Below are 14,490 nucleotides of genomic sequence, written 5' to 3' on the forward strand. Positions count from 1 at the left end.
AAGAAATTTTTGAATCAATAATATCAAAAAAAAATTAGCAATAAAAATTGGTATCATCTGAAATAAATACCAAAATGTAGGTAGGATATACATTTTAATAGTGCTGATTCAGCAGATTAGAGATACGAACATTGGTGACCATTTAGTAAGCTATTTAGTAAGTAAGATGTGATCAATTAAGGGCGTAAAATTGGCTTTAAATAGATCCTTGTGTTTCTTGGTAATCTTAATGCTTAAATATGTAAAACAGTCGGTAGTCAATCTAAATGGAAACTGTCCATAATTCAAAATTTGATTGTTTAATGGAGAAAGCTCACTCTTACTAAGATTTAGTTTATAACCAGAAAAACTACTAAATTGTTTAAGTAGTGCTACTATTGCAGGAAAAGATTTCTCTGGGATAGAGATAAATAATAACAGATCATCTGCATAGAGAGATAGCTTATATGTCTTATTCTCACAGACAATACCAAAAATATTACGGGATGCCCTAATAGCGGTGGCCAAAGCTTCCAAAGCAATATCAAATAATAAAAGGACAGTCCTGTCTAGTACCTTGAAAGAGTCTGAAAAAAGAGGATCTCTGATTATTGGTAAGTATGGAAGCTTGAGGTTTACGATATATCAGCTTGAACCAAGAGATAAATTTTGGACCAATCTTAAAATTTTCAAGTGTATTGAATAGGTATTCACCTACTACTCTATCAAATGCCTTCTCAGCATCAAATGAAATGACACATTCTGGAGTTTTATTTGATGCTGTATATACAATATTCATTAATCTCCTAATGTTAAAGTATGAGTAAGGATTTTTAATAAAACCGGACTGGTCTTCAGAAATAATTTGCGGTAAAATATTTTTCAATCTCATAGCTAATATTTTTGAAAGAATTTTGGAATCTACATTTAACAATGATATAGATCTATATGATGTCACTTCAGTAGGGTCTTTATCTTTTTTTTAAATTAAAGTGATAGACGCTTCATAAAAGGATTGTGGTAATATATACTTTAAAAAGGCTTCTTAAAAAAACCTTGCCTAGCCAGGGGGACAGTAAACTTGAAAAATATTACACTGTAAACCCATCTAAACCAGGAGCTTTACCAGAATTCATCGAGAGGATGGCTTTCTGTATTTCTTCCTCCATGATGGGTTCATCTAACAACAGATACTCATTATGTGGTAAATTTGGCAAGTTCAGTTTCTTTAAAAACTCATGCATTATATTGGAATCAGTGGGAAATTCTGATTGGTACAAGGAGGTATAACATTCCTGGATTTACTCGTATCACCATGATCTACTTTCAATGTTCCATCCTGTTTACTCACTTTAATAATCTGATGTTTGGCTGACACAGCTTTCAACTGATTGGCAAGTAATTTGCCAGATTTATCACCATGTATATAAAATTGACTTTTGGTTTTAAGTAGCTGATTCTCAATTGGTGATACTAATAACAAATCATGTCTCATTTGAAGTTCAACTCTTTTCTTATAGAGCTCTAAACTAGGAGCCTTTGAACATTGTTAATCAATTTCTTTAATCTCATCAGCCAATATACGTATTTCATTTTTAGTTTGTATTTTTAATCCCGCGGAGTATGAAATAATTTGTCCACGAATATATGCCTTATAAGCATCCCAGACTACACCATTGGATATTTCTTCAGTAGAGTTTGTTAAAAAGAAGAAGGCAATCTGATCTTTAAAATAATTAACAACATTTAGATCTTGAAGCAAAGTAGTATTAAATCGCCATTGTTTAGCACTAAACTTGGAATCAGGTAGTTTGATTGATAGTTTCAATGGCGCATGATCAGAAATAGCAATTTGCATCATACTCACATGCAGTGACCGATGGAATTAGCTGAGAATCTATTTTACTTCAGAGTCACATGAGTGACTACGTGAAGAAGGGCTGTCCATCTGCGTGCGCATCATTACGTCTGAACGCAACGCGCCGACGGACTGGCAGAGGCACTGCGTCATCCTAGCCGTCGGGATTTTCAAAAAACAAGCGGCAGGTAAGGAAAGTTGAATTACTTACCTGCGTTCTTTTTGGGCTTGAAATTTCAGAGCTCAGATGTCGAGGAGACGGTCCACGGGGAAGTCGGCTGCTGAAGACCGCAGCATTCCCAGTAGCGGGCGACGGTCTTGTCCCCGACATTACCGCCGGCAGCAGAACCGGCAGCAGACCGGCGGGACATAAAACTACTCGCAAGTCTAACAGACCCGTTGACTCAGATGAGTCCGGGGAAGAGGGATACCCTCCCTCAACGGAGAGCATCCAAGGACGACTCTCCCACAATGATCTCCACAATGATCTGCTCCGAAGGAGGGAGTAGTATCAGCACGGGTCTCCACAGCAGACCGTGCCAGGAGCCTCGCACATGGGGCAGCACAATGTCTTCCCCATTGGAGGGGGAAGTACATATGGAAGAAACTACTCTGAGTCAGATTACAAAAGCACAAGGGGGGGAACATTCCCAGGGACAAGCAGAAGAAGTACCTCTGCAATCATCCAGGTTTGCTATCACAACACCACTGGGTGCTTCCCTGGATGAAGATCTAGCTAGTAATATCAATTACCTAGCATCCCATCAACTTTAAGACCTGGCCATGGAAGAAACCATGAGCAGGTACACCCTCACCAGCTACTGTGCTTCCCTGAAGGTCCAAGCAGTGAACCATGTCATCTGGGGACAGATTGAATCTATCATCGGAAACCAAAAAGTAAAATTCCAGAAGGTATTAAACCTACTGTGGTCTGGGATCACATCACTTGCAGGAGGAGTGGAAGGAGGACTCCTCACTGACAGAGAACAGAACACAATGGCACTATTGTGTAATGCCCTCTTTGAGATTAATTGCATTCGGAAGAATGCAATCAAACCATCGATTAACTCGAAGTTCGCTGTCCTGTGTATAGCCAGCAATGTCCAGCCCGCAAACTACCTGTTCGGGGAAGACCTGCCGAGACAGGTACGGGATCTGGACAACGATGTAAGAACGATCCACCTAATAACCAGAGGTCAGGTTACCCAAAAGGGTTCATCGCCAAGGATGCATCCTTACAAGACCCACACTGGAGTCAAGGTATTTTTGGGGGCAGGGCCCAGCCGGCCCACAGCGAGGATGAGGCGAGAACAACCACCAGTTCAACCTCCAAAACCTCGCGAATGAAAACCAGCGCCACACTGCCAGTAACGTCAGAGGTAAGTCAAACCAGTTCCTTAGGGAACACCCCAGACAAGCCTCACATACTGGTGGTAGGAAGGTTAAAATATTTTTGAAAGAACGGTCTTAGGTCACAATGGATCCGTTTGTATTGCACAGTATAGAAGGGTTCAAAATTGAATTCATTTTGAATTCATCACCACCCACAATACATTCAAATTTTCGCACATAGGTGTTCTCTCAACAAGAAACTATGGCTATACAGGAGGAAATTGGAACTTTATCTGACAAAAATGTCATTGAGAGGTCACATACAGAACCTCACAATTTATATCCGATATATTCTCAAAAGAGTGAAAAGATGGAATATTTTGGAACTCAAAACATATGTGCAATATAAACATTTCACAATGGACTATTTTGGAACAGCAACTCAGTTGGTTTCCAAAAATGGTCACATGGCATGCATCGATCTCAAAGATGCATACTATTCGGTGTCTAGTCACAAAGAGCAGGAGATATCTGACGTTTAACTGGATGGGTCATAATATGGAAATACATGGCTCTGCCAAATGGGTTGACATCAGCTCCTAGACTATTGACTAAACTACTGAAACCAATTCTGGGTCTACTAAGGTCTCAGAACCACATAGTCATGGCATATTTGGATTATATTTTCATACTTGGAGTCACCAAGATTTGGCAGAAGCATCAGTCAAAGCAAACCAAAACCCTGTTTGAAAGACTTGGTTCCCTCATCCATCCAGTTAAATCAAAATTGACACCTACAAGGGTAATTGATTACCTAGGATTTACTATCAAACACAGTAAATATGTTGGAGACTTTGCCTAGGGGCAAATAACAAGATTTGAGTAAAGCCTGCTGTGAACTGATAGTCAAATACAAGCCATCTATCAGGCAAACAGCGAGTGTAATGGCAAATAGTAGCTGCATTTCCAGCAGTACGTTACGGGCCTTTGCTTTACCAGAATTTACAGCGAGCAAAGAAACAAGCACTCGGATTCCATGCAGGCCAAATTGGCAAACCTATGGATTGCCAGTAGAGGCCATTGTTGAATTACTATGGTGGATAATGAACACGAGATAGCTCAAGGGAAATCTTGCTCGAGAGCAATCGGTGGTTCCACAAACAGGTGCAAGCAGCTTAGGATGGGGAGCTACTAACGCAGTCAAGAGCTGTGGGGGCTGATGGAATGGGCAGGAGTCTGTAATTCCCCAACAACATGGAATTAATTACCTAGAAATGTTGGGGGGCACAATATGGGCTCAAGGCTTTCTGTAGCGATATGCAACTTGTGCATGTTCAAATTCAGATTGATAACATTACAGCGGTGTCATATATCAATCACAAGGGTGGTGTAAAATCTGTATCTTGCGACAGATTGTCAAACCTCATTTGACACTGGTGTATCGAGAGGGATATTTGGGTTACGGCGGTTTATCTACCAGGTAGATATAACACGGTGACAGATGCTAGATCACGAATGTTTAATGATAACACAGAATGGATGTTGAATCGGGCAGTATTTAATGAAATAACTACACGATTTGGCATACCAGATATTGATCTGTTTGCATCTAGACTAATCCATCAGTTACCCAGATATGTGTCCTGCGAGCCGGATCCAGGAGCAGAGGCAGTGGATGCTTTCTCCCTCAATTGGGGAGGAATGTTTATGTATGCTTCTCCGCCATTTTGTCTCACAAACCAATGCTTGACCAAAATCAAGCAAGACTAAGCCACAGGCATTTTGCTAGTGCTAGATTGGCCTACTCAAGCCTGGTCCCCAAAAATGTTGGGAATTATAGTCCAACCATTTATGGCTGTCCCCTAGAGCAGGAAATCTATCAACTCTGTACTAGGACTATAAACAAAGTTATAGTGCAATCAATAGTGCCAGAGGTGCATCCTCCTCCTATCTGATGCTGGAGGCAGGGCACGGATCGATAGGAACGTACCCCTTTATAAAATAAATTAAGGGAATTTACAATTTAATACCTCCAAGGCCAAGGTACATGGACACATGGGATGTGAGCATGGTACTAGCCCTACTTCAAAAGTGGGGACCGTCTATGGCCTCATCATTATCAAAACTAACCCTGAAGGTGGTATGCTGATGGTACTACTAACAGCACAAAGAGTCCAGACACTGCAAAAGCTGTGATTGGACAACATGACCACCAATATGAACAACATAACATTCGTAATCAGGAACCTGATAAAACAGAGCAGGCCAGGAATGCCAGGGATGAAGATCCAGTTCTTGGCATATTCAGACGACCAACGGTTGTGTGTGGTAACATACTAACACCACTATTTGATAGTTACGGAGAACCTCAGAGGCTCAGAACAATCGGTCCTCATCAGCCATAAAAAACCACATCACAAGGTGTCAACTCAAACCATCTCCATATGGTTAAAGGAGATAATGGCGGTAGCAGGAGTGAACATTCATATCGTTAAATCTCACACCACCAGGGCTGCATCTACGTTGGCAGCAAGAGCAATGGACGTGCTCCTTGACGAAATCCTAGCGGCTGCAGGATGGATGAATGAACGAACGGTCCACCGGTTTCATATCAAATCCATAACCGGACCGGGGATGTATGCATGTACCATTTTAAGTTCTGTTCCCTAGTTTCCCCCCAAGGTTGGGAGGGGTAACTATTTTTTAGAAACCTTTTCTTTCGTTTAAAGCATCAGTGTCTTTACTTAACTACATAATGCTTTAATGATTACACTCATCCATGGTCAATCCATTCAGTGTGTGACGCCTGGATTCGTAACCGGCGTAAAATCATAGAGCTTTGAAATCTTCACGTAGTCACTCACGTGACTCCGTAGTAAAATAGTAAGATTAAACGAGAACTTTACCAGATCTTGATTTTATGAGGAGTTACGATAAGCGATTACGTGCCCACCACTCCCACCCTCATACTATCAAGGTCTTCTGGAAGTTCTAGTTTCTTCACAATCTTGCTATTCTCAGGTCTTCTTTTTATCTGTGATTTAACACCACTGCTTTGAAGATTGACGCGCACACAGACGGACGGCCCTTCTTCACGTAATCGCTCATCGTAACTCCTCATAAAATCAAGATCAAACTTCAAACTGGTAAGTTCTCATTTAATCGTACTATTATAAAGTAGTCAAACCTTGAGTAACTATGATATGCATGAGAGGAAAAAAGAAAATTCTTTGTCATTTGGGTGTAGGAATCTCCAGACTTCTAACATTCCCGTAAAGTAAAAAAGAATTGATAAAACTAGCGGATTTATTTGGAAGTGCATGATCAGATGCAGATCTGTCCATTGAGGGATTCAAACAAGTTAAAATTTCCACCCATTATCAAAAGATGTTAATTTAGATTAGGAAAGGATGCAATTAACTGTTTAAAAAACTAAGGGTGATCAATATTAGATGCATAAACATTCACCATAACAATTATTTGGTTATGAAGTAAACCAGTAATCATCAAAAAACTACCATATGGATCAGAAATTGTTTCATAATGAACAAACGAGATTGAGGAGTCAATAAAGATAGAGACTCCTTTCATTTTCGCCTGTGAATTTGAATGACACTGCTGTCCTCTCCAAAACTTAAATAAGCGTTAATTGTCATTCTTCCTTATATGAGTTTCCTGAACAAAGATAATCTGAGCATTTAGTCTACAAAGAACTTTAAAAAATGTTTTCCTCTTAATGGGGTGATTCAGACCATTAACATTCCATGAGAGAAAGTTAATAACTTTATCCATATTGTTTGTAAAAATCATGTGGAATGTAAAGGATTAATTTTGTAGACCATGGTAGTGCATGATACTGGAAGGAGAAAATCTGATACTAATACTATAGTGAAAGGAGCCAGAATCGATTTTGCCCATCTTGTTAGGAGATATTTCATTAATATTAATATTTCATTAATGGAAGCATTAAATAGAACTAAACAATAGTTGAGCTTTTTGAATGACTTTAGATACATATTAAACAACAAAACCAACAAAAAAATTAATAGTGCACAATATACTGAAGAGCCAATTAGCCTCTTGCATACATGTTTGATCTCTACATTAGTGACATGGTTAAGGCCCAGGTGTCCTTATGATGCAACAACACACAATGCACATATTAGGACCGACTAAAAAAAAGTTGATATTACAGGGATTTTATTAATTCATCATGCCAATGCCAATGCTCAGATTGAATTTGTGCAATTGCTCTATTTACAAAGTAATAACCATTACATATGTTGCAGGGCTTAATGATGCACAAGTGAGTAATGGTTGAGATGAAGCACAAACAAGCAAGAATAAATGAATGGGATTAACCAACATTTAAACTTCCAGAAAACCGAAATCAATAATCAATCATAAATCATTGCTGTCAGGGAAAGCTGCTCTTAAGGTTTAGTGCCTGTAATGTAATTAATTTTAGTTGGATACTTTTATTTTTTTGTCAATAAAATAAGCAAATGCTTAGCTGTACAATAAATGATCTGATCGGCATTATTTCCAATCCTTGATGATAGAAATTAAATCAAAGATAGTGTATTTTTTTATTAATAACTTTAGATAATTGAACAGTTAACATTTGCTCTTTATTACTGAGCCATGGGGAAAACTGCAAGCCTGAGATCATATGACAATATAAAAAATACACACAGTAGGTGAATTTCAGAGTAAAGAGAGAATTCTCTGTGATATAACACATCAGAAAATTTGATGCAGAGGACCTCAAAAACCCAGCTAGAATTTGCTTTTCCTACACACCCACCAGAATTTCTGCTGATTACATCCACCTTGCTCTCTGCATGCTCAGTAAAACAGTGTCGCCAGACTGTCACAGTTATCACATGGAAAGTGCCAATTATATTCAGAAAGTAGTATTAATAGTTCAAAACATAACGGTAGCAGCTCCTCTTCCTCTGATTAGTCTCAGATGATTAGTTACAAATGCATTGCTCTAAAAGTGTTTCTCAGATCCCTCTTTCCCGTAAAGGGCCCATTGCAGTTTATTCTCATGATCAGACATTACCTGACATACTTAGTTCACAATCAGAGCTCCATTCTGTGGTAAAAATACTGCATGAAATTGCTCGTCGAAATGCAATGAACCAGAAAATTTGGCCAACACCTAGACAGGTTCTAATGAGTTGTTGGAATTACTATGTACAGATGTCTCTGTGAAATAAAATGTCGCAAAAGTTAGTTGTGATAATCCAATGGACCTAAGCTTAAGGTTGCCTCCAATTTGACAAATTTTTAACAATTTCATTCAAATAAGCACAAGCATTATATTGGAATGACCCTGTATTTTGAGTCTCAGTGTAAGTTGACAGGTTCATGTTAGTCCTATTGAATAACTGGACTCCTCCCAGTAATTTGTTCGAAAAGAGGTACAACATTAACAAGAAAGACTGAAGAAAGTGCTGGGGTAATGACACAGCTAGAAAAGTTCAGTGGGTCAAGCAGCATCTGTGGAGAGAAATAGACAAATTATGTTTTGAGTCAGGACCATTCTTCAAGTGAAGAATGTGTTGGGGTAATGGCACGGCTTTACTAGGCATTACTCTGCTCTGAGATTGGCTCTGTTGTGAAACAGTTGGTTAATATCATGGCTTACATGCTGTCAGGAATGGCAGTCTAAATGATAAGTATGCTTAAAGTGAAGAAAGGGTATTTGGAATAGCACTTGAGGGAGGGAAGGAATATATGACGTTTCGGTCGAGACCCTTTTTCAGACCTGAACATCTCGACACGAAACGTCACCCATTCCTTCTCTCCAGTTATGCTGCCTGTCCTGCTGAATTACTCCTGCATTTAGTGTCTACCTTCGATTTAAACCAGTATCTGCAGTTCTTTCTTACACCCTAACTGTTTTCTACTGAACCGTTGGTTGATAATAATTGTTTTATGCCTCAATCACTATGGCTTTACAAGCACTTCCAAGTCTCATGGGATAATGTAGAGTGGATGGATGTTCAGTGAACAAGTGACTATTGAAGAAGGTTTATGCTTTTTTTCAAATAACTGCCACTGAATCCAGTAAAAAGAGTTATACCTTCTTCCATTTTACTGATATGTTAGATGATGTTGTCCATAAATAAGACTGCATTCTTATCTATCCTGTTATTTTCTAGTTATTAAACATGAACTGCGATATTTATACTACAAACCACATTTGTCAGTGTCATTACTATCAACACAACAGTTTGAACATAATGTATTTATTAATGCTGAATACAAGGTTGACTTGAAGGTTATTCTTCTCATATGAAGAAGGGGTCAGGAGAGCTGGTTAATCCCATTACGATGTGAGTTTCACTTTTTCAATGTTCAGTAAATCTCTCTGGCATAAATGTAATCAGGGTCAAAAAGATATCCATAGAACAGCTGCGTTCTTTGAATTCATAAGATGAGTTTTGTTTATTTTCGAATCTGAATCAACCATTCAACAACATAAGGCATTGTAGGCAAATAAAACATATTGGAAGGAATAGGGGAATTCTCATAACATGGAGAAAATGAAGAAGCCAGAATGAGAGGATTAGGGGAAAGTTCTTGGCGATATCTATATAATTAAAATTCAAATCTTGACCACTCCCTGTTCGCACTGCATATTGATTTTAGACACTACCACTTACGGCTGTGATTTTTGGCCATCTTACTCAGTCCCACTCCATTGCATAGGACAAGAAGATTTGGTCCATCGATGAAAAATAAAAGACTTATTAATGTTTGAAAAATGTTGAGATTCTCTTTTCTGTCAATCATGCCATGAAGGCCACGCCCTTCTGGTGGGAGGGTGAGGGACTATAAAACATGGAAGTGTGGACTGCCTCAGTCTCTGCAAGATGTAGGAGTGAGATGTCACGACTCTCAGTTTGAGCTGTGGATAATACTGAACACATGTCTACTAAACTGTGAGTGGTTTTACTGACCTCTGAATGCCCTTAATGTAGTTTGAAAAAACAAATGTGATGGTGGTTGGTTTGAAAAAGCAAAACAAATGTGGCGGTGGTTATTTGGTTTGAAAAAGCAAAGCTAATGTGATGGTGAATGGTTGGTTTGAAAAATCTAAGCAAGTGTGGTGGAGGTGGTGGTGGTGGTTTGACAAAGCTAAGCAAATGTGGTGGTGGTGGTGGGGGGTTTTGGTTTGAAAAAGCTAAGCATATATGGTGGTGGTGATGGTGGTTGGTTTGAAAAAGCTAAGCAAATGTGGTGATGGTGGATGGTTTGAAAAAGTCAAGCAAATGTGGTGCTGGGGGTGTTTGGTTTGAAAAATCTAAGCAAATGTGGTGGTGCTGGTTGGTTTGAAAAAGCTTATAATTAAAAGTCTAAACTTGACCACTTCCTGTTTGCACTGTATATTGATGTTAGAAAAAAACGCTATCACTTATGGCTGTGCCAACTGCAAAAATATTGTTAATCAAATGGCAGAATTGAGATAATTAATAAGTAAGTTACAATGAAATGATAGTACCTACTGAATTGTTATACAAACATTCAGAAAATACCTTAATATTCCATCCAGACCATTGCACAGAATTGTGATATCAGTGCACTACAGTATATAACTGGAATAGCTATAACTTTGCTGGAAATGTAATGTCCAAGAATATGTCAAAACCTGCAAATAATTTGCACAAAGATAATAATGGGAATTCCTTTTCAATCCCAAGGCAATAGAAATTGGTTCAGGCCGGTGGAATATCCACAAATAAGCATTTAAATAAAGCCCATGTGCATGTAATGAAATTATATAATTGCTCGAAACACTGAAATGTAATGACACAATCAAATATAATGTAGTTCAAGTTCAAGTTCAAGTGAATTTATTGTCATGTGTCCCTGTATAGGACAATGAAATTCTTGCTTTGCTTAATCACACAGAAAATAGTAGGCATTTATTACAAAACAGATAAATGTGTCCATATACAATGATATAAATATATACACACATGAATAAATAAAATGATTAAGTGCAAATAGCAGGAAGTGGTTATTAATAATCAGAGTTTTGTCCGAGCCAGGTTTAATAGCCTGATGGCTGTGGGGAAGTAGCTATTCCTGAACCTGGTTTTTGCAGTCTTCAGCCTCCTGTACCTTCTACCTGAAGGTAGCAGGGAGATGAGTGTGTGGCCAGGATGGTGTGGGTCTTTGATGATGCTGCCAGCTTTTTTGAGGCAGCGACTGCGATAAATCCCCTCGATGGAAGGAAGGTCAGAGCCGATGATGGACTGGGCAGTGTTTCCTATTTTTTGTAGTCTTTTCCTCTCCAGGGCGCTCAAATTGCTGAACGAAGCCACAATGCAACCGGTCAGCATGCTCTCTACTGTGCAGCTGTAGAGGTTAGAGAGAGTCTTCCTTGACAAATCGACTCTCCGTAACCTTCTCAGGAAGTAGAGGCGCTGATGAGCTTTTTTGATAATTGCGTTAGTGTTCTCGGACCAGGAAAGATCTTCAGAGATGTGCACGCCCAGGAATTTGAAGTTCTTGACCCTTTCAACCATCGACCCGTTGATATAAATGGGACTGTGGGTTCCACTCCTACTCCTTCCAAAGTCCACGATCAGTTCCTTGGTTTTGCTGGTGTTGAGGGCCAGGTTATTGCACTGGCACCATATGGACAGTTGCTCGATCTCCCTTGTATATTCTGACTCATCCCCATCAGTGATACACCCCACAATAGTGGTGTCGTCAGCGAACTTGATGATGGAGTTCGTACTGTGGTTGGCTACGCAGTCATGGGTATAGAATGGGTACAGCAGGGGGCTGAGCAAGCAGCCTTGAGGTGCTCCCGTGCTGATTGTTATCGAGGCTGACACATTTCCACCAATACGACCAGACTGTGGTCTGTGGATGAGGAAGTCGAGGAACCAGTTGCAGAGGGACGCACAGAGACCCAGTTCTGCGAGTTTGGTAACCAGTTTGGAGGGGATGATTGTGTTGAATGCTGAGCTGTAATCGATGAATAACAGCCTGCCATGAGTTTTTGTTGTCCAAGTGGTCCAGTGCGGAGTGAGGGCCAGCGGGCCAGCGAGATTGAACTGCATCCAGGTTTTTTGTCCGTTGATCTGTTGTGGCGCACTTCATCACCAAGCGTTAACTGTCGATAGTCAGTGGGTCCAGTCACCTTACTCTTCTTGGGCCCTTTTTTGGGGTCGAGAGGTAGGAGTTGAGTTTGCTCCATGATCAGCCTCGCTCAAAGCAAATTTCATCACCACCGGCGTTAGTGCCACTGGTCGATAGTCATTGAGGCACGTCACCTTACTCTTCTTGGGCCCTTTTAAAGCAGGTGGGGACCTCAGACCTCAGAAGTGAGAGGTTGAAGTACAAAGACGTTGTAAGTACAAAGGTTACGTATTGTTGGTCTGTAATAAAACATATACCAAGCATTTGCAGATAGGCTGTGACAACTTCCAAACACTCTTCAACAAACATCTTTGCTGTGCTAATTCCCTGAAGAATATGGTTGCGATCTGGAAGACACTGCTTTAAGCGATGGTGCAAGCATGTTCAATTCTCTTTTAAGTTTTTCACTCTCACTCACTCCCACCTCAGGTAAAAAGTGAGTGAGGTTGACGAGCAGAGGAGCTTAGAGTTTAGAGGTGGCACAAATTAAATGGTCTTTCAAAGATTGTTGTTAGGATTCAATATTCCATGGCCTGCAATGGTATTTGGACTAAGAAATATGTTTTAAGCATTCAGAGCACAGTGTTGGAAAGCCTTCTTGTTCTGCATTCTTGTTCCCATTTTAGTCGACATTGACAATCAATCACACTAGTTCTATGTTATCCCCACACAGGGCGGGCAATTTACACAGGCAATGTAACCTGCGAACCCACAGGTCAAGGGATGTGGGAGGAAACCAGAGCACCCATGGCCGCAGTGGCAATGTGCAAACTCCACACAGAGAGCACGGAGATCAGGATCAAATCCAGGTTTCTGGGGCTGTGAGGCAGCAGCCTTACCTGCTGCGCCACTGTGCCACCCATTGGTGTATAGGAACTCCATAAAAATCTAGGTAAGGAAATAAACAACTTTAGTTGGAAGCTCAGCACAAACCCAAATTTACTCTCTAATTGTCTCAGAATAGGCTCTATTGTCCTGTTGGAAGATTTTGTATTCTGGAACGATCTGTGAATAGCAAAGCTTAATGAAAGGTGAATAAAAATCGTGGAAAACATACATCCTTTGAATTATAGACAAGTCTCGACCCGAAAAATCATCCATTACTTCTCTCCAAAGATGCTACCTGTCCCGCTGAGTTACTCCAATGTTTATGTTCGGTTTAAAGCAGCATCTGTGTTAATCCTGGCTAAATTAGAGCAGCCATGGTATTAAAATTGAGTACGGGCTGATGTACTGCTAGGCCATTTTGGTCAAATTAAATGTGCTTTTGCAGAACTGAGACAAGCTGCTGAATGGTGCCAGTTTGTCTGTGGCCTAGATAAGAGCTGCAGATAAAGATTGGGGCCTCTGCAGAAGTCTTACAATGAGGTGTACAATGCATGGAACTGGTTGGGTCAAAGCAAACCAGATATACACAGTTTAAATAATGTTGAAAAGCCTTATTTGGATAGTTGTTGATTGGTTGAAATGTTAAGCCTTGTCTGGGTTGCCTGAATCTCAGGGCACATGTTAGAATAGAATAGAATAGTTTCTTTATTGTCATTGTAACATGGGCCATGTACAACGAAATTTAAAATGTCAGCCAGTCAGTGCAGCATTCAAACATTTCTAAAGCTAACGAAACATCCACGGTAAAATAATAAAGATAAGCAAATAAATAAAAATCACAGACAAAGCACGCATACACACCCAACCCTCCATCCTTCTGCGATTATTACCACATTTGAGTGTATCGCCCCTCGTTTTGGCGGCCACATTTAGCTTTTATAGGGTGGGGGAACTGTACCCATCATGTACTGTTGTAATCGATATGTGTTATTGAACTGTACAGAGACCACCCCCATTTGGTATGGCCCCTCAAGATTCGGGGAACTATAAAAAGTAGCTCCCACGAGGTCCGATGTCGATCTTCTGGAAGACCGCTTGGGACTGCGTGACCTTTTGGAGTGTCTCTGCTTGCACGAGGTTGGAAGGGCTTGGCCAAGCAAATACAAGGATGGTGGTTAGGTATTGTATAGAGGAACTGTTACTGTGTTATCCAAAATAAAGTTTAGTTGCTCAAGTGCTTAATTCAGTATTTTATTTTATTGGCTGAAACTAGACGGGGGGAGCTTAGAACGAGCTATTTACATCTGCAGTTCCTTCCTACACAC

This window comes from Leucoraja erinacea, chromosome 6 (genome assembly GCF_028641065.1).
Source record: "Leucoraja erinacea ecotype New England chromosome 6, Leri_hhj_1, whole genome shotgun sequence".
Classification (NCBI taxonomy): Eukaryota; Metazoa; Chordata; class Chondrichthyes; order Rajiformes; family Rajidae; genus Leucoraja; species Leucoraja erinaceus.